This window comes from Macrosteles quadrilineatus, unplaced genomic scaffold (genome assembly GCF_028750875.1).
Source record: "Macrosteles quadrilineatus isolate MER2022 unplaced genomic scaffold, UCM_ALF_1.0 Scaffold_3__2_contigs__length_128488019, whole genome shotgun sequence".
In the NCBI taxonomy this organism is placed as follows: domain Eukaryota; kingdom Metazoa; phylum Arthropoda; class Insecta; order Hemiptera; family Cicadellidae; genus Macrosteles; species Macrosteles quadrilineatus.
In genome coordinates, this window is record NW_026542596.1 from 127628066 (window position 1) to 127650832 (window position 22767).

The 22767-nt window shown below is 34.9% G+C and overlaps 1 protein-coding gene across 3 annotated transcripts in view; it reads right to left on the reverse strand.

The window, feature by feature from the left end:
- The window catches only part of LOC128989621 (sialin-like), a 52295-nt gene extending 32683 nt beyond the window's left edge, over window positions 1-19612 (reverse strand). The window contains exon 1 of one of the 3 annotated variants that reach the window (XM_054411564.1): window positions 19557-19612. The gene's annotated coding sequence lies outside the window, so the exon portion shown is untranslated. Of the gene's footprint in view, window positions 1-4447; window positions 4510-19556 lie in introns of those variants that run through there. The other 2 variants (XM_054411565.1, XM_054411566.1) reach the window with 2 other exon arrangements.
- Between the last annotated feature and the right edge of the window lie 3155 nt (window positions 19613-22767).

Here is a 22767-nt window from a genome sequence, read left to right on the forward strand (position 1 = left end):
ATGCAAGCCAAGTTATTTTTAAATGGACTTTATTAACATACTACGGAAGAAATAACTTAGGGGAAGTATATCCGGGGCCAATGGGAATTGACCAATTTTACCGTACGATTTATTTTTTCGTTTTGAGGCCCCTAGAGGTCAAAAACACCATCCGTTCAAACTCATATATATATATATATTTATATATATATTAATAAATGAAATAAATAATTAAACATTTAGTACCCTTTAAGTTATTAATTTATTGAATAATCTTACATGTTTCGGCTCTTAGGCCATGATCACAGTTATGAACAAATCTATATATAAAAATCTATCTATATATAAATATATATATATATGTGTCCGTTAGCACGATAACTCGAGCAAAAATGATCCGATTTTGATGAAATTTGGTACAAACGTGTAAACCTACATTTATTCGAACGAGTTCGCGAACCAGCATGATCGGACTATGGGAACGGGGGTTTATGGGGTAAAAGTAGGTTTTTTCCTATTTTTGACCCTAAAAACACAAAATTTTACAATTTATTTCCAAATCATTTTGTAGAGCTTAAAAAACAAATAATTTAGAATATTGAAGCGTTATTGTGCGCCTAATGGTTACGGAGAAAATTCCAAAAATTGTAAATTTAAAATCCCCATGTTATTCTTATGGAGAATAAGTCAACTGTTGTAGTTTACTTGGTAATATTTATCTCTATCAAAGTCGCAAATACTTGGTGTTAAAAAATGCTTTCACAAAAATACCTACCATTTTCATTGGTTTATTTCCACGTAAACATTTTCATTCATGACACAAACAAACACATTGTTATAAGTTACTGTACTCGTAAACGCCATAACAGTCTACACAAGAAGTACGTGACAATATACAGTGTGCTATATATTGAGCAGGCCGACGTAGTTACAATTTATGACCGCAGGTCGCAGCACGCAAGACTAGTTGATTGTTTGGCCACAAGATGCCAGCACGGTGGCAAGTTCTAAACACTTCTCGCAAATGCTGACACACTAAACATTGCCGTAATGAGGTCATTGTCGATTGGATAGCATCCAGGCCATACCACCCTGTCAGAACTTACATGTTAATAAGTAATAGAGGAAATGTTTTATACCGAGAGTAACTGTTATTCCTGACGTGATGTTTTTAATTTTGCAGTCTTTGAGTACGCAGTGAGATTTTAAATATGTTGCAAAATATGGAAAAATATTAATGAACTATGAACACTCCCTACCAGTATTTTTTATGCTAGAAAATATTAAGCAATTTAACTGACAGTTATGTGATCAGCTCAATAAATTAAATCTTACATACGTAATATAGCGAAATTAACAAAAATTAAGTAAATAGTAAAACTAAGCACTGACTCGACTTTTGAAAATTCTAAGTAAACTTGTGATGCTAAAAAAATATTAGCAGATACTTAGGGAGTATTACAATTGTCAAATTATTTACCATAATACTTAGTAACAAGAACAAGTAGCAGATCACACTACCTACAGTTAGGAAAAATGTCCACAAACAGTGGCGGTTCCAAGGGGGGGGGCTACAGGGGCTAAAGCCCCCCCTTGGACCCTGAAAAAAAATTGAAATGTACATTTCGTCCTTAAAACAAATTCGTCCATAAAACAGACATCAATGTAGTTTTTATTAAACTTAATAAGCGATGGCAGGGGCAGTATTAAGTTCCACATAGATACACTTTGTGGACAATAGCACAACGAATAAAACAATATTAACGCTATGGAAAGTTGTACACGTATCATCCAATCTGTACAGCAGTCAGCTGTTGACATGCTAGGGCAAAGGCGAGCGCCGAGCGCGCGAGCGAGGACGGGGAAACAGCTGGTTTCCGGCAAATGTCTGCTAGCCACTAACACAGGCATCAATCAGCAATCAGCGGTAGCACCAGTAGCCTCTATTACCATTGACTAAATAAAGACTAAGTGTTAAAGTTTATATAGTCAATGAATGCTATTAATGAATTCGATACTATACATATTGTGACAGATCTATGAAATGGAGAAAAACGTAAGGTTAAAAACGTGCTTATACTTGCTTGCATGACATATAACAGTTGAAATGGAAGGTTTTAGGACAATTGGACACAGTTCTAGCCGTTATAAATGGCTTTATAAAGTCACCAAACGGTTTTAAGGAGATGGCTTCGTAGTCTACAGTAGGCCTATGTTTTGAAATTCATGAATGCAAGTTCGTAATAGTTTGTATTTTTAATTGTCTACTTGCTCATGACTAACAAAAATAACAGGTGAAATGGGAGGTTTTAGGACAGTTGGATAACAGATATAGACGTTAATAATGGCTTTAGAAAATTAGTAAACAGCTTTTAGGAGGATATGGCCGTAGCCTACAATATGTTTTGAGATTTATGAATGCAATCGTCATAGTTATTTTTAAAAATGACTTATTCATGACAAATAAATGGGGAAATGGGAGGTTTTGCGCACATTTCTAGACGTTAAAACTGGCTGTAGAAAGTCATCAATCGGTTTTTAGGAGGATATGGCCGTAGTCTACAGTATGTTTTGAAATTCATTAATGCAATCGTCATAGTTTAATTTTTAAAATGTCTATTTGCTTATGACAAACAACAGGTGAAATGGAAAATTGGGCACGGTTTTAGGTGTCAAAAATGGCTTTAGAAAGTCACCAAACGGCTTTGAAAATTCCTAATTTTCCCGGGGGAGGACCCCCGGACCCCCCCTGCTTTATTGTGGGGTGCTCCACAACCCCCAAACCCCCCCGTAGACCCCCCCTTGACAAGGTCCTAGGACCGCCACTGTCCACAAAAACTCTTGGGGCAACAAAATGTTTCTTTAACATTTAACACACAATGCACTAAAAACACATTCATTTTTTTATGATAGGCAAATGGTGTGTGTATGTGTAAAAACTATATACCGTAAATGACTTTTACAATTTATAATTAATTTTAAATGTCTAGATTCAACGCACATTAAACTAAGAAGAAAACTGTCAAGCTTTCGATCTGAGCCGTAAGCCGCTATCCCGATCGTTTATTGATAAATTAATATGATAAAATTAATTTTATTAAGTGTTTAAAGTCTCAGCAATAGACTTATTCACTTTTTCACTGATTAGGATTTATGTATATTAATTATTAATTTTTGTATGCAAACAATGGATAAACTATTTGGTTTTCTCTAACATTCCAAATTTATGTCTAGTACTTTAATACGTTGCTGAAAAATAGTCTACGCTTGTAAAACAAAATGAACTAAAAGATACACCAAAATATCATAGAGTGTAAGAATTTAAATACTTCCTTACGATGTAAACCGCATTACATAACGGCTTTGGCCAGTCTCCAAATATTACGTTTGGGTTAACAGGTCAATAGTTTATCAATTTAATTGAGACCTTTAATTTTACGACTTTTACTTTACTTAAACTTGTGATAGTGTAATTTACTTTTACTCAAACACACGTTACAAACAACAAATAAGGCAAACTTATAAATTTTGTTAATGTTAAACAATCTTCTTTTATAAAAACAAAGAAAAGGTGTTAATAGCGTTTTGCAAGTAAAATGGTAATGAACAAATGAACATTAGGCCTTCTTTCATTGGGGACACTTTGAATCCTCATAACATGTACCTAATTTTACATGACTTTTCTTTCCCAAGATAACATTTTAATCAGGAAGCAAATTTAAAATTTCTCGTGTCCTCTCAATAATAATGCGATGGAATTACGGTGCTGCAACGATTTTATACCTGAGAAATTTAGATTTATTTTATAACGCTTTACGCAAGTCTTACTTAATTGAGTTACATTATAACTCATTCATGGAAACATACGTCCTTAATTAACTAAATTATTTCATTAGCAAAATTAAACCGTTATAGACTTGTTTGTTAAGTATTCTTCATATCCTAATGTTTGTTACCTAGAACTGATAAATAAATAAAAAAATATGATTATTAGTTAAATTTACATATTTCATTCCCATTGTGTTATACATCAAATTTCTGACACGAAATACTCCAAAACGACTAGGCCTAAATGATGACGCAACAGGATAGAGGGCAACCCCATTTTAAATTGCTCAATTAATCAATTACACTTTTCAAGTCTTGTTTTATTGCAACCTGTCATTAATGCGACGAGTTGTATAACCAGACTGGTTACGTAACCAAACCACTTCTTTATCTTTTGCACCGGAATGATCCAGCGGTTATTACAATAAAACGATCAGCCGGCATAATGAGGGTGTTAAGCTCTTACGTGAGTGGAATGCGATCGATAGGTTGAATACAACCGATTGGTCGAAGGTCGCGTCCCTTGGCAACAATTGGCGTCAACAATGGAAATGTCCAACAATGAAACCGCAATCAGCTGTTAGCGTTAGGTTAGTTGAACACAGAGGTTATGTAACACGTTACACGTTACGTAACTCACATCTACAGAGGATTCTCTTCGCTAACTCGAACACATGAGATTGAGGCATCTTGGACACTCGCGGATGGAAGTACAGTCGCGCACTGGGCGGAACTAGCTTGACATTCGCTAGGTCTGCCAAGACGATATTGCCCGCTGCAATCCCTCTAGTGGGATAGTTTTGACTTGTACCTTGAGCTATGTTAGCCCGAAAGGTGCTACTAGGAAGATATCTTTGAAGTTCGTAAATGTTTATGAGATTCGAAATAGACATAACCTTACCCTTCACAATTTGTAAGATACAATTTGGTTTAGACCTTTCATAAACAAGTGCGGTTTAACAAGAATCAACTGTGCATATTAAAGGGTATTCTAACACTAAGTTATTTTTACAACAGTACTGTATACTTTTGAAAAATTAAAAACATCATGAAATATGTTACAATCAGGCCCAATCGGAAACATGACTACAGTTTTAACATATTTAGGTATTGCGATTTTAAATTAATATAATAAATATGAATGTACTTTTCCCTACCTATTAAATTAAGGCAAGCATGTTTCCTTAAAACCTTTTTTCTCAGCTCGTGTGCATCGCAGAGAAAATCTATGCATCCTGTTCCTGTTAGAAAGATATTTTACTGTAGATGTGCAGAACTAGGCTAAAAATAAACAGAAATTAATTCAAAATTTTAAAAAAATAACATGGGACTTGTGCGTTGCCATGCTGGTGACGAAATCTATATATTAATTTGAAACTGTTTTTCTTTGTGACAGCTAATTTGAGAGAACAGCTGGGCGTAGAAACTCGGTAAGGGTGTCTAAAGAAAGGTCTTGGTCTGTAGATGAGCCATCAAAAGAGAAACGTGGTAAATTCCCTCGGGGCTCTGCCCCAGTGGCCTTTTAATTCCCATCCCATGTTATTCTTATGGAGGAAAAAAGGTGTTTTTGTCACGGCTAATTTGAGAGAACGGCTGGGCGTAGAAACTCGGTAGAAGTATCTAAAGAAATGTATTAGTCTGTAGGTGAGCCCTCAAAAGAGAAACGAGGTAAATTTCCTTGGGGCTCTGCACCAGAGGCCTTTAAAGTTCACTCAGCAGTTTTGTTTACATTACGACCATATGGATAATTTTACACTACTTTTAATGAACCAGCTGTTAATATTAAAATTGTATTCAAAAGTCTACTGAAACTGTCAAAATTAAATGTTTACACATTATAATTTATGATTTTAAATTGATTCTCCACTGCATGGCAAGTTTTTTATAGTTTCAACAAAATTTGAAATTATGAAATTTTGTGGTCAAATTTCCTACAATTATGGTTCATTCCATCCACGAAATACATGCACAGCTTTGTGTGATCGATATGGCCATTGCAAAACTACCCCATAAGCTAATCAATTAGCAAGTAAGTACAGGATGATTTAATACATGGGTCGATGTGTCAAGAGAAGGAATTAAAATTGCTTGGATCGAAGTAAGAATTTTACTGCTTTCTGGAGAATCAGATATTTGTATCAAATACAAAAAAAAGAAAAAGATTTAATATGCCTCCCGCTGATAAAATTCTGTATTTTTACTACCAAAGATGGTGATTCGCTTATACAATCCAAATACTATCTGAATGATTTTCCCAAAGCAGATAGAACCAGTTATTTTAGTAATATTGACTCTTTCCAATATTATCTAGACGACAGACCAATTATATGAACTCCTTTCCCCATATAGTGAAAGAGGCTTTAACTTAACATGAACAAAAGTCATGAACAAGAAACAATTATAAAACTACTGAAAAGCCTTTTGGGCAACCTAAAGCCAATGAAAGGACAGAAAATATTGAATTCAACGAATTCATCAACCACATTTTTTAAGGTACACTATCGTCTTACTCATAATTATGTTTATCCTCCCTAAGATTTTAATAACTTCACTCTATCCATCGCAGTTAGCTGAATTTACGTAAAACGTCAAGAGTAACCGTCGATTTCGACGGGATTCACCTAGTAACAATGAATTATAAACAGAAAATCAAAACAAATGGAATTAATTCCAATCACATGTTTTATCTGTGGGGTGAAAATAGAGAAGTATGTACATAAGATATTTTTGGACGAGTTTTCGACCACTGGACGACCTCTAGTTCCTTTTAAAGCACATTCACGACAAACAGCTGCTTTCTTGCTCAAAGAGTCATTTTCTATCCCCGCAATTCCCTGTTTTCCCCGCGGGTGGCTGACCTGGCGTCTCGGCCCTTGTCCAAGCGTCCCGACGCCACGTCACACTCCTAGACTGTCCGACGCCTCCCCCCCTCCCCTCCATCCTTACCTCACGTCTGTGTGTGTGAGAGACTACCGAAATATTCTTAGAGCATTTCAGTGTCCTTACGTAACTTAATTCCACTATTTTTTTATATATATATTTTTTTTATACAAGTTAGCTGTTACTACTAAAGACGTATATAATCATTTTTGTGTGGTCTTGAATCACTTTAACGTGGAGATAAAAATCATCCTAATTCCGTCAGGTGGATCTTAAACCTAATAAAATGGTTATGGCGATTTGGTCAAAATCCGTTACGTGCCCACAATTCTATTTTCTCCAATAATTAGGTACACCTCTATGACATAGTGAAATATTTTATTAATTTTTCCCCTCAGAATTATGCTATATTGAATAAGTTTTAATAGGTATATTCATTTTATTTGAAACCAACAGCCGTCCAATGTTGAGAGGGCATTAGCAAGTAGAAATATCTGAAGACTTTGTACCAACAAGATCCAAATGACCACCTTGTTCGTTCAAATAGTTGATAGCCTCACCTATTCTGTATCATTCATTTACCTATACAACCTTGATTGTAGGCTTACGGTGCCAATCAATCAATATTTTGAAGATAAACCATTATTAAAGGTCTAGTTTCGATCTTGTTCTCTAATCTATGAAACCTTTACGTATGATCGATGAGCTAACAGTTCAATCTGTCTTAAGTAGCAGATGATAGCAAACATACGTAACAATTGGTTAAACACAGATGTTTTACCAGTTTATACGACACTAGCTGTACCCGCGGGCTTTGCCCCGTTTTACTTCATAAGTGAGCTCGTTCGCATGGCTCAATCACGTCCTGGTTAAAGTTCGTTCGCTACGCTCACTCACCTTTAGGTTGGAGCTCGTTCGCTGCGCTCACTCACCTTTTGGTTGTTTAGCTGTTGTCATAAATTCAAGAAAAATAATAGTGCTGCACCCTGTTGGTAATCCTTGTAACTTTAATGCTATTGCACATCATAGAACAGAACCAACTTGTTTAATTGAAACATCTGTTAAGATTCATTAATCTATATTCTATATCTATCTATCTATATATTAATAGGCAAGCATGTTTCTTTAAAACCTTTTTTCTCAGCTCGTGTGCATCGTAGGGAAAATCTACGCATACCATTAGAAAGCTATTTTCCTGTAGGTGTGCAGAATTCCTTTATAAATTAAAATAGGCTCAAAGATAAGCACAAAAAATGAGTTTAAAAATTTGAAAAAATTAACATGGATCATATGGGTTGCCATGCTGGTGACGAAATAACAACGAAATATAAACAGAAAATCAAAACAAATGGAAGAAACTCCAATCACATGTTTTATTTACAGTGTGGGGTGAAAATAGAGAAATCTGTACATTACATATTTTTGGTCGAGTTTCGACCACTGGACGACCTCTAGTACTTATTTAATACGCAAGCACGATTTTTGTGACAATTACTCCTCCGAAACTACTAAACCGATTGACATGTTTTTGGTGTCATTTGAAAGAGCGTAACGTGAAGTTGTGCAGGAAACCTTCTTTTTAAGGAAATAATTAGATAGTGAGGCCCTGGGGCCCTTTAAAGTTTCGTATTTCTCCATAAGGATAACAAGGGAGATAATTTTTATTTACAGAAACATATGTTTGTTAATTGAAAATAGTCAAAGTCTACTACATAATAATTTCTGTGTAATATGACTATTAATGTATACTACATTTCAATCAAGGATTGTGTGCCTTAAACTTTACTCATAATGGATCTCACTACTTTATTTTCATGCTGGGAATAGTAAAATTTAATTGAGAATAAGAGAATAAGTAGAAAAACTTTACTATAATAAATGATGTATTTAAAATCACAATCTTTTGACATTATTAATTCATTAGAAACGAAACAGCTGATCAAGAAATCAAACAAATCATCTACTTCATGTGAATAATCTTTTTACACAAACATAGTTTTTTTTAACCAATAACTTGATTATTTTTTACTTGTGGGTGTATTTTGAGTTTGCAGTTATGAAAGCACCAAGCTAAGTACTTTTTATCTAATTTTTTTTTATAAACTAACAGTATTAATGAATTACTACATGAACTTAACAAGTTAGGTAATTAATTGTCAGTATGCCAAGGGGAAGAGTGGGTCCTCGAAAACAGTCGAAGGCAGAGGCTCCCATCTAGAAAATCCAACTGAGTTTTTAAATATTAAGGTCAGTGGATTGCCAAGACACAGATTATGCAAATAAAAGGAGGCAGTGGTTTTATTGATATTAATACATCAAAAAGGGCCTCATTAATGGCACAAGGCTTCATGTGATCAGAACGGTTAACAACAATGTAAAGTAGAATGTAAAGTCCTAACATGGAACAAGTGAGTAAGGACATACTTTGATTTTGAGGATAAAAAATTTGCCCGTCTGAAACAAAGTTACCTTTTAAAATGGAAAGATGCTAATTTCTGTTATCTTTGGCATTTGCAGCACAAGCACTTTAATTAAAGAGCAGCAATGTTCTTAGCCAGACCAATTTCAGTCATGAGCAACTATATACTGTATAGGTTGTTTTAAGTAAGGCTACATCTTTTAATAGTAGGATAAGCATATTCATTACGGAAAATTCTGACCAGGGTAATATTCCTGAAGGCAACTTTAAGACTAAAATCGTAGTATTCATGGAAGTGCTTTTGTGATAAGTGTTTTCTTCAAGCAGCATTTTATGACCCTCAAAATATGCTACATAGGTATATACTACATTCACTGCCTATTGGTTTGATATAATAAAATGTTTTGTTTGTGTTTTTAAGAATCTTAAAAAAAAAATAACTACCCTGTAACATACTTGAACTTGAACACTTATTAATTTACTAAATATAATACGCATACAGCTAGAAAATGGCTGGATTGCTTCCCTTCTAATGCTTTATTATTACTGTATTTAATTTTCGACGAGTCAATATATAACACGATGAATTTGTTTTCTAAATTTATTCATATGTTTTTGCGGGGCATTGAGCCGCACAGGTTCACTAGTTCCATTTAAATATGAGTACTCATACGGTTAACATGGGAAACTCCAGAGCCACTGGAGCGGAGCCCGAGAGTCCGATCAGAATAAAAACAACTTAGTTTTCCTATTTAATGCCTAAAGAATCAGTGTGACAAATTTCAGCCTCCTAGGTAAATGGGAAGTGGGAGAATTAGTGATGAGTGAGTGAGTGAGTCAGTCAGTGAGGGCTTTGCCTTTTACATAGATCCATTCTGGTGTGAGAGTACTTCGAATGCAAAATACCCCCAACAGCAACTAACAGTTTAACATGGTAATTTTAAATTTAAATATATTGGAATTATCTCCGTAACCATTAGGCACACAATAACGCTTCATTAATATACTAGATAATTTTTTTTAAGCTCTACAAAATGGTTTGGAAAGAATTTGCAAAATGTTTTTATTTTTTGGGTCAAAAACTGGTGGCATACACTTCAAATAATGGTTCTCATTTAGTAATTTACAAGCACAATATTAGAGCAGATGCTGTATGTATTACCACGCAGTGCCGGGGCGTTACTGTACACGTTGTACCAGTTGAGGCAGGCATGATGACGTTGCATGACGCCATATCACGTGCCGACACGCTACGCACGCCATAGTTCACCGATTCTTGGAAACTCACATTGCTACTATATCAGGAAATTAAATTCTCGACCCTAGACGTTACCCGCAAAACACTGTGTACGTGGAAGCATAAAAGTAATTAGGATGAAAACATTTTAATTTGGCAATGAGTCGGTAAAAGTTGAAATAAGGAGTGTAATCTTCTTGGGACGGTTCCAACTCGATGCTGTAGGCTGGAAGGTCGGATCCCTGTGGTGCGTTATACATTGTAATGGTTTTTGGTGTGATGGTTTTCCGCATCCTACTGTATATGGTATTGCAGTTAACAAACCTTAAAACATTGTATTGTCTCGAATAATTATATTTGGACGAAAAGCTATTTTAATTGTTGGTAATAAATACAATTGCTTATCAGTTTCTGACCAATTGCAAACTAAAAACCCAAAGTATGTTCAACTTCTTCATTACACTCTTGGCTTGAATCACTCAGATGAAGCAGCGCAACTTGGGTTGGAGTTAGATTTAGCTTCGTCAAGACAGGGCCCAAGTTTCTGCAATTCGTTGATGTTTCTTTACATTTAAGACAATCGAAATTTGGTCATCAAAAAAGGAAAAAAACAGTTACTGCATAGATCGATCATTCCCTCCTAGATGTATAATCCATAAGATAAGGATCACCTGAAGGCAAGAAGCTACGTTTTTGTCTAGTTCTAGTATTGTGTGTGAAGAGCACGTTTTGTGACTGACCATTCCTTGCTATTTAACTTACCTTAAAGCTGTTTTAACTGTTTTATTTTTGGTCATTATGGCCGAAGAATGGATCAAACACACATCAAAACGAGTTTTAGATTTGATAAAGAACATGGAATCATTGTACAGGGATAAAACGAACTCATAAGTAGGCAGCCTTGATATGCTTACCGGTCATCTGATTCACATTGTTGAATTGTTACTATTCACTTATTATCATAAGATGGGGCGATGTAAAAACCATGAATAAAACAAATTATTAAAACGATTAAATCAGTACAATGTATTACGCCCCCTACGTGAGTATGCCAAATCGGAGTGAGAATTATGTGAATTGAATAGTGTAGCTTTGTTACTGACTAAGATCAGCTGTTTCATCAGTCAGGATCATTTTTAAAAGCCCAATGATCAGGAACAGCTGGGTCCAGTTTCCAACCATCAGCTTCTGACTTTTCTCAACATCGAACCGATGACCTTTTGATTGTTAGGCGATCACTGTAACACTATAACAATTAACGAAGTGGTCTACACTAGGTAATCAAGTAAAGGAAGCAGGGCTGCCAAATTATGAGATTTTTATCCCTAAACAATGATTCTCAGTACATTTAATTAGGGCTTTGTGGGTTACCCTGTATCGAGCGGGCATTAATTGCGCCAACTGACCTAAAGGTAGTCGGGTATTCCTGAATTGCGCCAACTACTCCAGGGAGCCACCCGATTAGTTCATTAACTGGGCCGCAAGTGGCGGCCTTCTTTGACTGTATAATTGGGTAGGTTAGGTTAGGTTAATTTATGTTAGGTTAAGTTAGGTTAGGTTAGGTTAGGGTATGTAAGAATAGGTTAGGAGGACACGTATACAAGGTTGTTGCTTCTACTAGCAACTCACGTCTATACGGCTTGGCCTTAGCGCAACTAAGGAGCATTTTTGGGAACCCTTAAGGGCTTGGCGCAATTAATGCACGACCCCTGTATCATGTAGCCTACACAGTTAAAGATTACCTGAGATCATAAGTTTATTCTTCACTGCACTGTAATGCAATCTATCGGTGAAAACGGAGGCAAGTCATGTGATGTGAGTTATCGCAAGTAAACAAACACTCCAGATTTCCTAAATGTGTTGAAGGTTGTGTTTATCGACATTGAACGAACAACTTTCCTTATCAGCCGTGATAAGGTCAAACAACAAAGGGGCGTCCGTTTGAATGATGCTCTGTGTGCTTCATCAGTTCATCAGTTGCCGCGCATGCCTGATGATACGATTTTCAGTATAAAAATCTCATAATTTGGCAGCACTGCATTTATATTTTGTTTTGTAACAAATCCTGTATAGATTATTAGTTGCAGATAGTGATGTGCTAAATGATTACTTTCGAGTACTGGTTACATTTGATACAAGTACTCTTTCGTACTGGTTACAAATACTGATTACATTGTAATCATGATTACTCTGTCTACTTTGTAGGCCTTTAGTGTAACATTAAACCATTTTGTTACCGATTCCTTCTGTCTGTACTCTGTACTGTACTCGTAAAGTCACGTGACAACTGAACTAGCGATTCAATTGGCTCTGTAGTACTCGGTTCCTTATAAAGCGCTCCTATTGGCCCAAAACTACTGAGTTCCTGTCTCTGCTGTTACTTGTGGTACACTCCTTGAGGTACACATGATAAGTGATTACTTTGTAACTGATACTTTGTATTTGGAGTAACGGATACTTCCGATACTGAAAAGTACTGATTACAAAATACTGATTACTGAAGTACCGTCACATCACTAGTTGCAGAAAGATTTAACCATGGACTTATGTTTTATCTATGATTTAACTCCATGTTGAAAAAATCATTAATAGAATTATTCACCAGTATAAAATGATACAAAGTTGACTCTAACGTTTCTTAAATGTGTATTTTAAATAATTCTATCGTAATGGACTTACTTTGAATAGAAATCTAATTTAAATTATGCAAAAATGTCAAATAAAGAGCTTTATGAATCTTGGGATAAATGTTTGGACAGACTTTTAACCATTGGTCGATTTCAACACAGTACTGCAAGGCACTTCACTTTGACGTATTGCACCTTTTTTTAAAAACTCGTTTGGTGTGTGTTATGTCCGGCAACTCTTGGGTGCGCTGGTGTCAACCGATGTCCTCTCTTCGGAATAATGTACAGTATCGTGATAATGCAAAGAAGATTTTTTAGTCCACTACTTTTTGGTTATAAAATAATAGAACACTCATCATTTTCTTGATAAGGGAATGAATTAAATCCGTATTCCATCAAATAAATTGCCAAAATGTACAAAGCATATTCTATTTTAGACTATACATAATTTGCCTCCAGGATTGATTTGCTGACAGAAAGTGAGGTTACTAACCTGTCGTCAATCAGTCCTATATTTGTCGTGAATTACTATGGTTTCGGGTTTCGGGGTTTAAAATCCCCATTTTCAAAACAGTTGGCAATTGACGACAGGTTAACTCCATTTGATGTCAAAACATATCTAAGTACAAGTCGTCCTATTTGGTTGTAATATTTAAAAATATATAATATATATATTACAATTGCTAGATAATGAAGTGGTTGGAAAACAAACTACAGGCCACATACATTGAGAAGAAAATAACTTGATTTAGTCATAAGATAGTCCATATACATGGTAACAACATGTAAAAGGTAGTGTGTATAAATTGTGATAACGTCGTTTAATTTCATTATTTCAGTTATGATAGCGTAAATACCTAATAAAAACACCTTAGTTTGTTTATGAAAAACCATATTACCAAAAATGCCTTTATACAGATGCATACCTCCTATATATAAGTGTATATTAACTTAGTAAAAATTGTTTGACCAAATAAACGTTGAAGATAAGTAAATTTCCAATTTTGTCAAAAAAGAATCAAACTGAATATATTCCGCACTTAAAAGTAATGTAGGCCTACTAGTAAATTTCGGGTGGATATACATTTATTTTTCATTCATCCATTCACACATATCATTCGGTTTAAATGCATCTGGTTCTGCAAACATAACTTCTTTAGATATGATTTTAAGAAGCCAAAAAAAGCTATCAGAAAGATGTTGAAATTGCAAAAAGATGAATCTGTTGTAGAACACTTTAAAGGCCTAAAAATTTTAACAGTTTATGGACAGTACATTTATGATTCAATCATCTACGTAAAATCCAATCCTGAAAAAGTTACTTTAAACAATCAAACACACTCTTACAATACAAGAAGTGGGAATGAAATCCAGACTGATCAACATCGATTAAAATTTTTTGAAAAGAAAACAACCTATAATAGATCCAAATTTTTGAAATACATACCAAGTCATATTAAAAATAACAAAAATTTAAATTCATTCAAACGTCCATTAAAAAGTTTCTTGACTGAAAGGGAGATAATTTTTATAGAGGTGCTGGTTAGTTAGTTTAATTTAATTTAGTCCATTTAGTGCTGATGTTTAAAACCATTGTCTGACTTAAGTTCTGTTCGATATTTTAAGAATTTGTACTATTAATTTTATTTTATTACATTTTTAATTTTAGGGCCTATGTTACAAATATTTTAAATATAATATAGGCTATTCATTGACACTATTCAATGTACCGAGCATATACAGATGACGAATAAAGATATTTTGATTTGATTTGATTTGAAATTACGCCAACTGACCGAAGTCGGGTAATCGAGTATTCCTGAATTGCGCTAACTACTCCAGGGAGCCACCCTATACGTTAATTAACTGCCCCAAGTGCCGGCCCACTTTGACGGTATAATTGAGCAGGTTAGGTTAGGTTAGATTAGGCTAGGTTAATTTAGGTTAGGTTAGGATGACACATAAACAAGGACATTCCTTCTACCAGCAACTCACCCCTCTGGGCTTGGTGCAACTACATTTTTTGAGTCCATTTGAGGGCTTGGCGCAGTTAAGGAACTCTTTGGCACAATTAATGCACAACCTAAATTCCATCAACCTTTGATTGTAGCGAAACCCACATTTTCGTAGAAGAATTTTGCGACAATCATATCGCATTCCATAACAAACACGTTTCCATAATAAAGTTGACTGAAGTTGGATGTAAATGAGGCAAACCCATGATAAGACGGGTTTATGAGATGCCGATCAAGAGCTGCTCTTACGTCATTTGTTTTGCCGCAATGACTAATACCAACGTGTCAATGTCAGATGGTGTTCGCCCCGTTCGCCGTCAAACTTGAACTATGTCAAAACGTGTTTTAAGCTTTTCTCTTTAGCTATTTTCCTCCTTTCAATCGACCACAAAAAAGCAAAGAATGGAAAATCCGTTGATTTTTCCTCTAACTCATCATCAGAATCGCTAACTATCACAACTAGCATATTGGGACCTTTTCCGTTAATTTACTACTAGTTGTTAGAGCAATAGATTATTAGCAATAGGAGAGGTAGTGAATTAAACTTTGGTTAGGTTACGTCAGTATAGAGTTAGAAAAGCCTAACCTAACTACATTCCACTAAGGTTGGCGAATTAACGGAAAAATGTACGCAAATTGTGTTATACTGTAGTAACTTTTGGGAAGATCAGATTTTTGTCAATTTCCTCACATCTGGCATCTTGAGTAATCACTTCACAACTAGCAAACAACATAGAAGTAACTGTTTTAGAATTTCTTACGTAGGGCTTCTTATTATTACCATAAATAGTACACAATGCGTTTGAAAGGTATTGGTTGTTGCGGGTTTCTCAATTGTTAGGAGAGCTGAATATACTCGTATTACAAATAGCAAACTGGGTTGGTTTTCCTCCTACCCAACCCATCTTCATAAATAAAATTAGAGTTTTGTCTGTACATTGCTCAGAATTATTTATTTTTAGGTTATTTTAAAGAAGCAGAAACAAGTCTTATCTCTATTTCTGTCTGTCTGCTTTCTGTCTGTCTTTCTGTCTGTCTGTAACACTCAAGATGGCATTTTACGCAATCTTCTCCATGAAAACGAGAGTACATATCAAGATCCAAGTCATTTTAATCTATTCACTGGATTGACGAGAGTGTCTTTAGCCATTAAAATATGGTCACAAAAACCATATTTTCAACTACATACATTTTTACTAACATTTTTCAATCACATTCAAATCACTACAATGTAAATAAAATTACGGACGTTCAAAAATGCAGTTTTGTGCGATTTTTGTAAAATTTTCGTTCAATTTTTATCACATAATCATCTATGAAATAACGAACAGCTGTTCGGATAAAGATTATTTTTTCTAGCTGTCACTGATATGTTTACAAATGTTGTTTACAAATACCGCGACCATTTCCGATCACGTTTTGAAAGCAAATCCCAACCAAGTGAGATTAAAAATGTTTTTCTTACATGACGGATTTAATTGATCGCAAGTGCAATATTATAGTGTAACCGTAAATGAAATTAAATTACTAGGCATTATCCAGGTCAGGAACCAGAAATTCTTTGTGTATAAAATTGTTCTTGAGTTTTGATAACCAGAAAAAAAAGACCTTCAATCAGTGTTGTATAGGGCTGGGACACTTAATGATCGTCGCCAATAGCTTACAAATAAGGTTTCCACTCATTGACGGCGCTTCAATGGCGATTGTGTACAGTGTAAAAACAAAAATCACAATTGCAGTGGGTGATTGTAACAGAGTTTTACGGATAATGCTAAACTCGCTTTTCCAATGTGTCACTTTCTGTTTCTACTTACCGTGTGATGAAATCGCTGGACCATACAGCCAATAGGCCCATAGCCCATCTTTTGGGTACGTACGCTTACCTTTTTTATTCATAACAACCTTTTCGACGACGATCCTTAATACCGGTACTTTTCCAAAGAATACATGGCCTACCTACTTAAGAAATAAATTTACAAAAGTCCAAAAACCCAACATTGTGTGATTTTTGTCACATTCAACTGACTACTATAAAAGATCCCCGTGCGTAGAACTGGCACACAGCTAGTAAATAATAAATACCACCAATTGCAAACTGTGTTTTAGAAGAAACCGTTCTGGGTTTCTTTTATGTATCACCAGCACAAAAAGAGTATATTTGTATTTTTTTAAAGAGGCTGTGTTGGCGATTTTCACCATTATTTGTTTTCTTTAGGACGGAGATGTACTGTAAGGAACGCTGGAAATCGTTGTATTACCAATTCAGTACCGTTAAAGTTAATTTTCAAATTGTTTGTAGTGAATATACCACACCAAACTACCCCAAACTACCAAGGTGCGTACTTGATTTTTTTACTTTAGTATGTATATCCCTGGGGAGCGAGCTGGTCTAGTGGTTCTAGAGCGCGGGACTTCGGTCCAAGAGGTCCTGGGTTCAATTCCCGCCAAATCACCAATGGATTTTATCCATGTGATAATACCGCATCCCCTAGGTCTAGTCTAAAGTAATGTGAAAAACAATCCCTGGCTCGTGCCTAGGACAAAAAAGTATGTACTGTATATCCCTAGCAGAGTCTTACTAAATCCACGAAGTTTATTTATCAAGAATACCAATTTAGCTACATAAGCATTTGGTAAATTTTAAATTGTTACCTTAAATAATTTGTAAAGTTGAGTTTAAACGTATTTCTTTGCAATCGTGAGTAAAACTATCTACCTATGTAAAATAAAATATAATCATATAATTCAAACTATTAAATGACATGTTTGTTTTAGAGGATGGTTTATTAAATGATTAAATCAACCACTTTTCAATTAGTTGAGACACAAATCAAACAACGAGAAGCGAATGCGACGATTCGTTTGCTCTTGTTATATAATCGTTAGTCTTGCAACGTTCCTATACACGCTGCTGCTACTTCAAGTAGGATTGAGATAAAAATTACATTAGGCTACTTCAAAGTTGTTCGCCAACAGAAAATTGTTCCAAGTAGAGATTAACGTAAAACATTAAATTACATTTTTTTTCTTTTTAAACTTTGTTAGCCAATTCTAAATTGATAAATTTGTTTGTTTACATAAATATCAAGTTATTGAATGTTCGAATCGAAATGTTTACGAAGAACGGTAAAACAATGGAGGATGAAATTACCTCACAACAAATTTATAAAAGCTATCTGGGTATGAAATACACCAATCGATGCAAACCTGTACACTTTTAGTTGTAAAGTTTGTTCTAACCTATTTAACAACGACAGTAGTTTACACTTGTAGGCACGGCCAATATAAATTAGTGGATACAGCATTACATTACTGATATTTGCTACAACGAGAAACTTCAAACAAAACTCATGTGTGCAAAGGCACAATAATTACATTCTGTGAATTAGGTTGATTTAGATAATTTGTGTTGAAAAGGTCTATGGGGATGTTTCACGAACCAATCAGGCCCAACAATGAAAAGAGGGGGTTGGGAGTTTCGTACATCACTTTTTATCCCTCATGATTGAAAAATATATTTTTCATAAGCCAGAGTTTACTTAAGAGTGCAGGTTGCTGTGACCAACTGTTACATAGTCTAAGTCACTATAAAATCTACTAGATATAGCTTAAATATCTAGATATAGTTAGACCACGGTGGTCTATTGTCTGTGGACTATATTCATCGATGGCTGCGACGGGCACATTTTTACACGCAATGCAGGCTTTGAATGGGTCATAATTTAACCTGTGTTCTTTTATTATTTCACAAACCCGAAATAGTTTACACTCAGCGACTCAGCTACAAAACTTGAATTAAAAACAAATTGCTTGCTCTCTGTAATATCAAGCGAAGAAAATAATAAGAAAAGTCGTTCGTTACCAGAGAAGCCCTCCAGTGAGTTAGATAAGGGTAGCCTACATAGTGTTACACAATTTATAATGTATAACGTATTAAAACATAAACATTGATTATGTCAAGTAATGTACAGTGAAATGAATTTCAGTTGTACATTTTTTCTGGTAGTCTGACCTTTAATTATTCTCAACCTCAACACTCCTATGAAAATTACATACAACCTACAACGGTACATTTAAAATTTCATTCCTACTACTTGTTAAAATAACTGGAAATTAGGTAGTTTAATATCGTATCTTAATCACCCAATAATTGGCAAATCGATTTATTTTATTATTTGTACTAAAGTAGCACACCAATTTCCAGAGCTAGGTATATTTACGTAACTAATTTACAGTTATGACGTGCAAAAACCCCAGTACCTAGTTTTAAGAGTCGTAAACCTCAATTAAACAATTAATTACCGATTAGAATTTTCCTCATCAAATCTTTATCAGAAAGAGGACTGCACAGCTAACAAAAACGTGAAAATATGTCAAATAAGTATAACTTCCCTACCGTAAAAACTGCACATCCCACACATTCGACATACATACGCGAACCGCCTCGCAAGGGACCAACACCTAGAGGGCGCAAGCAGGTCAGTTAATAGATATGATGGGGATACAAACTACAAAACTTATTATCAGTTTACATAAACTACAAGATGGTGCAATGGCGGAGGAATACTCACGGTGGCAGAGAGGCTAAGAACTATATTCGTCCATGATGCTTGCCGGTAACCTCGTGTTGGAGTGAGGGAGGCGTCGTGACGTCATACAATCAATGTACCCCCCTACAACCCTGCGCCCCCTAGACCACTCCCTACACTGCAGCTATTACATTACACACTTTCGACCTAGTCGATAATTAAATATAGGTGCAACTCGGGTTTTTTATGCATTTGTGGAGGAGTACAACTTTATTTTAATTAAGTACCAACCCCTATTGGTTCATTGCCAAACTAGGTGGTAGTAGATATATGTGGTCTCTTCAATTTGTCAGGGTTGTTATTGAAAAATGAAATTTTTTACTAAAGAGTAGTGAGAAAAGTCACTATTTATTTACCTACAGTTCGTGTGTTGTATATCTGTTCCGTTCATTCAGAAAAAAAATCCGATTAACAAACAGTAAAAACTGTATACATCGGGGTGTTGTAGTGCAACCTTGACATTAATTATATAAAACACGTGACCGTAAATGAAACACTTGTAACTGACGTAAGATTTTACAATTGGAAGACGGTTCTACTTGCAGTATCCAAAGGCAGTTAATTAATTTTCCGAAATTGCATACATAGTATCATAGAAAAATACTATGAATCTAAGAATTGAACATAGACTGTCAGCTGTGTTGCGGTGGCTGCGGTTACCATAGGTTCTGGCGCACACCGCTGGGGCGCTGTGTAGTTACTAGTACGCGCTACCATTCTATTTGTCTATGGCGCTACGTAACTACACGGCGCTCCCAGCGGAGTGCGCCAGAACCTATCATATCATGGTAACCGCAGCACGGCTGACAGTCTATATTTAATTCTTTTGTGCTGTTTTCCTATACGACTCATATGATCAAAACAAACACTAAAAGTCATTTTGTTTCAGCTAGTCTTAGGGATGGCGCAGTGCGGATGGTATAATACTTTTGCAGGGTTATATTTTATAGTATGTTTATCATATGTTACTGGTATATGGGTGATTATACGTTTATAGTGCCTAATCTCTGCAGTAAATGCGATTAAAATGTTAAGCCATTGTTAGACTTAACTGCTTTGCTAGATAACCCTGTATTGCTACTTGCTACAAAAGTGTTTCTCTTTTATAAAATTATAATAAAGTATAACTGAAATTATTTACTTTGTCTTTTATTTTGGCAATCCTCAAAATATGTTGTTTTTTCCATCCATAAGTATATACTTCCCATAAACTGAAAACAATGTTTCCTACTTTTAGATTTATCTTATTTGATTTGTTTAGTGGCTTTTGGGTATAACGCTTTTTTAAACAGAACTAAACGTAGTTTGAAAATTTTGAAAGAAATATCATTCGCATCAGTTAAAACCCTTTGTATATTATATATGGAGTTAGAATGTTTCATCCATATGAATTACGTACTGTAATGTGAAAAAAACTTATCAAATGATCCATTAAATTTTTTTTTATTTGCCAATAATAAATGTTAACAATGGTTATTTTGACCACTTAACTCAAAAATAATAACTTAAATTACCCCCGAGAAATTGCACAGCCCTAGTTTGTTGTTTTCCTGATTAAAATTATTGTAATCATCGAGTGAAACAAAAAATGTCTGGGCGTGTAACCTGGAGCCGCAAGGTCACCAAAGCTTATCTCACCGATAAGGAGCAGTGATAAGATGACGACCTTGTGGTCACGTGATTGACCGGTTGTAGTTGAGTTACGTATTTTCATAACACGAAAGATCGATTTAACAAGACAAAATTCAATCAGAAACTAGCCCAACTAGTAATTCTACAAACAAGTCAACTTTAGTTTATGTAATTAGAGACCGTATAATTTTCTATTTACAAAATTTCTGTTGAATAGAGAGTTTTGCTCTCTTGATTTTCAGTGGGTTTATAGGAAAAAATTGACAAATCAAATAAAATAAAAGTCAGCCGTCACTCGCTCAATTGGACACTTGGTATATACAATATAACTAGACCTACAGTTGAATGAAACTTTACTGTTATGCTGGCATTACAATTTTCTTCTTAAAAAATCAATTGAATAACCGAGAATTAATCCATCAATAGTATTTTTAATTTTAAGGGAACATACGTACATTAACTTTAATATTTAATATAACCGCAAACTTTTTAGCTGAATATTGTAATTGACCAAGACTAAGTCTGCTGAATGATTGATACTCCTAAGAATAATAAATTAGGTATTTGATTTAATTTAATTATTAAAGTTCAGCGGTATCAGGTTTAGAGGAAGAAACGTTAATCTCTCTCAATTTTTGACGGTTTTCATTTAGGCTAAATAAAACAAACAACACACTAACAGTTGTTACTTACAGTTGTACTTACTGTTTGTTGTAAGTTGCAAGTTACTACTATAACTACTATAACTATTACCATTGACTATCGATAGAACACTTTATCTAAAAGTCAATGGCCGCACATATCATAGGAATGACGAATTAAGTTATTACAATTACTAGACAGAATTGGATTGTACCTATCTGCAATGTAAAATCTTTTAAGTGAAATTGTGAAGTCTTCGATGTAAAACGAAGTTCAATGAAAAAGAATTAAGAAGGAGTATCAACGCTAAAAATCTCTATAGTATATTGATATAATTGCAATATTAACGTTGTTATAGCATAGCAGTACAAATCAACTGCTCTTGATATTAGGTTAAATTTAGTAGTATTTTCGGTAATCTAACTATCCCTGTTTTGAGGTCGGATTATTGATTGTTGACTTTATGCTCGGAATGACACAATGTCACATTGGAGACAAGGCTTGTCTTTTCATAGACAGCGATGACGTCACCGGAATACGTAAGGCTTCCCTAGATTGTTTAGTTGACATCCTCACCCACCACTGACACGCTGAACAGTGAACACAGCTGTCTATCATGCTAGAACCTTGTCAAACCTTCTGTCCCTGGGTACCTGCGTTCAAATCTTGCCAAACACAAACGAATTTTCACTATGTGATAATTCAGAATTTTTTTGGCTCAGAACTCTCCTACGCCCAAGATGCACTCATCTAAAAGTAGAAAAGAGTAGGCCAGGCATTTAAAAAATGTTTAGTAAATAATTAACTTGAATAAAAGAGGCCATACGGTGGTTAAATTTTTCCCCGAAAAATGTTGAAAAGTATGCAATTATGAGTTGGATTACATAATCAATTACTGTAATATGCCTATGCATTAGCA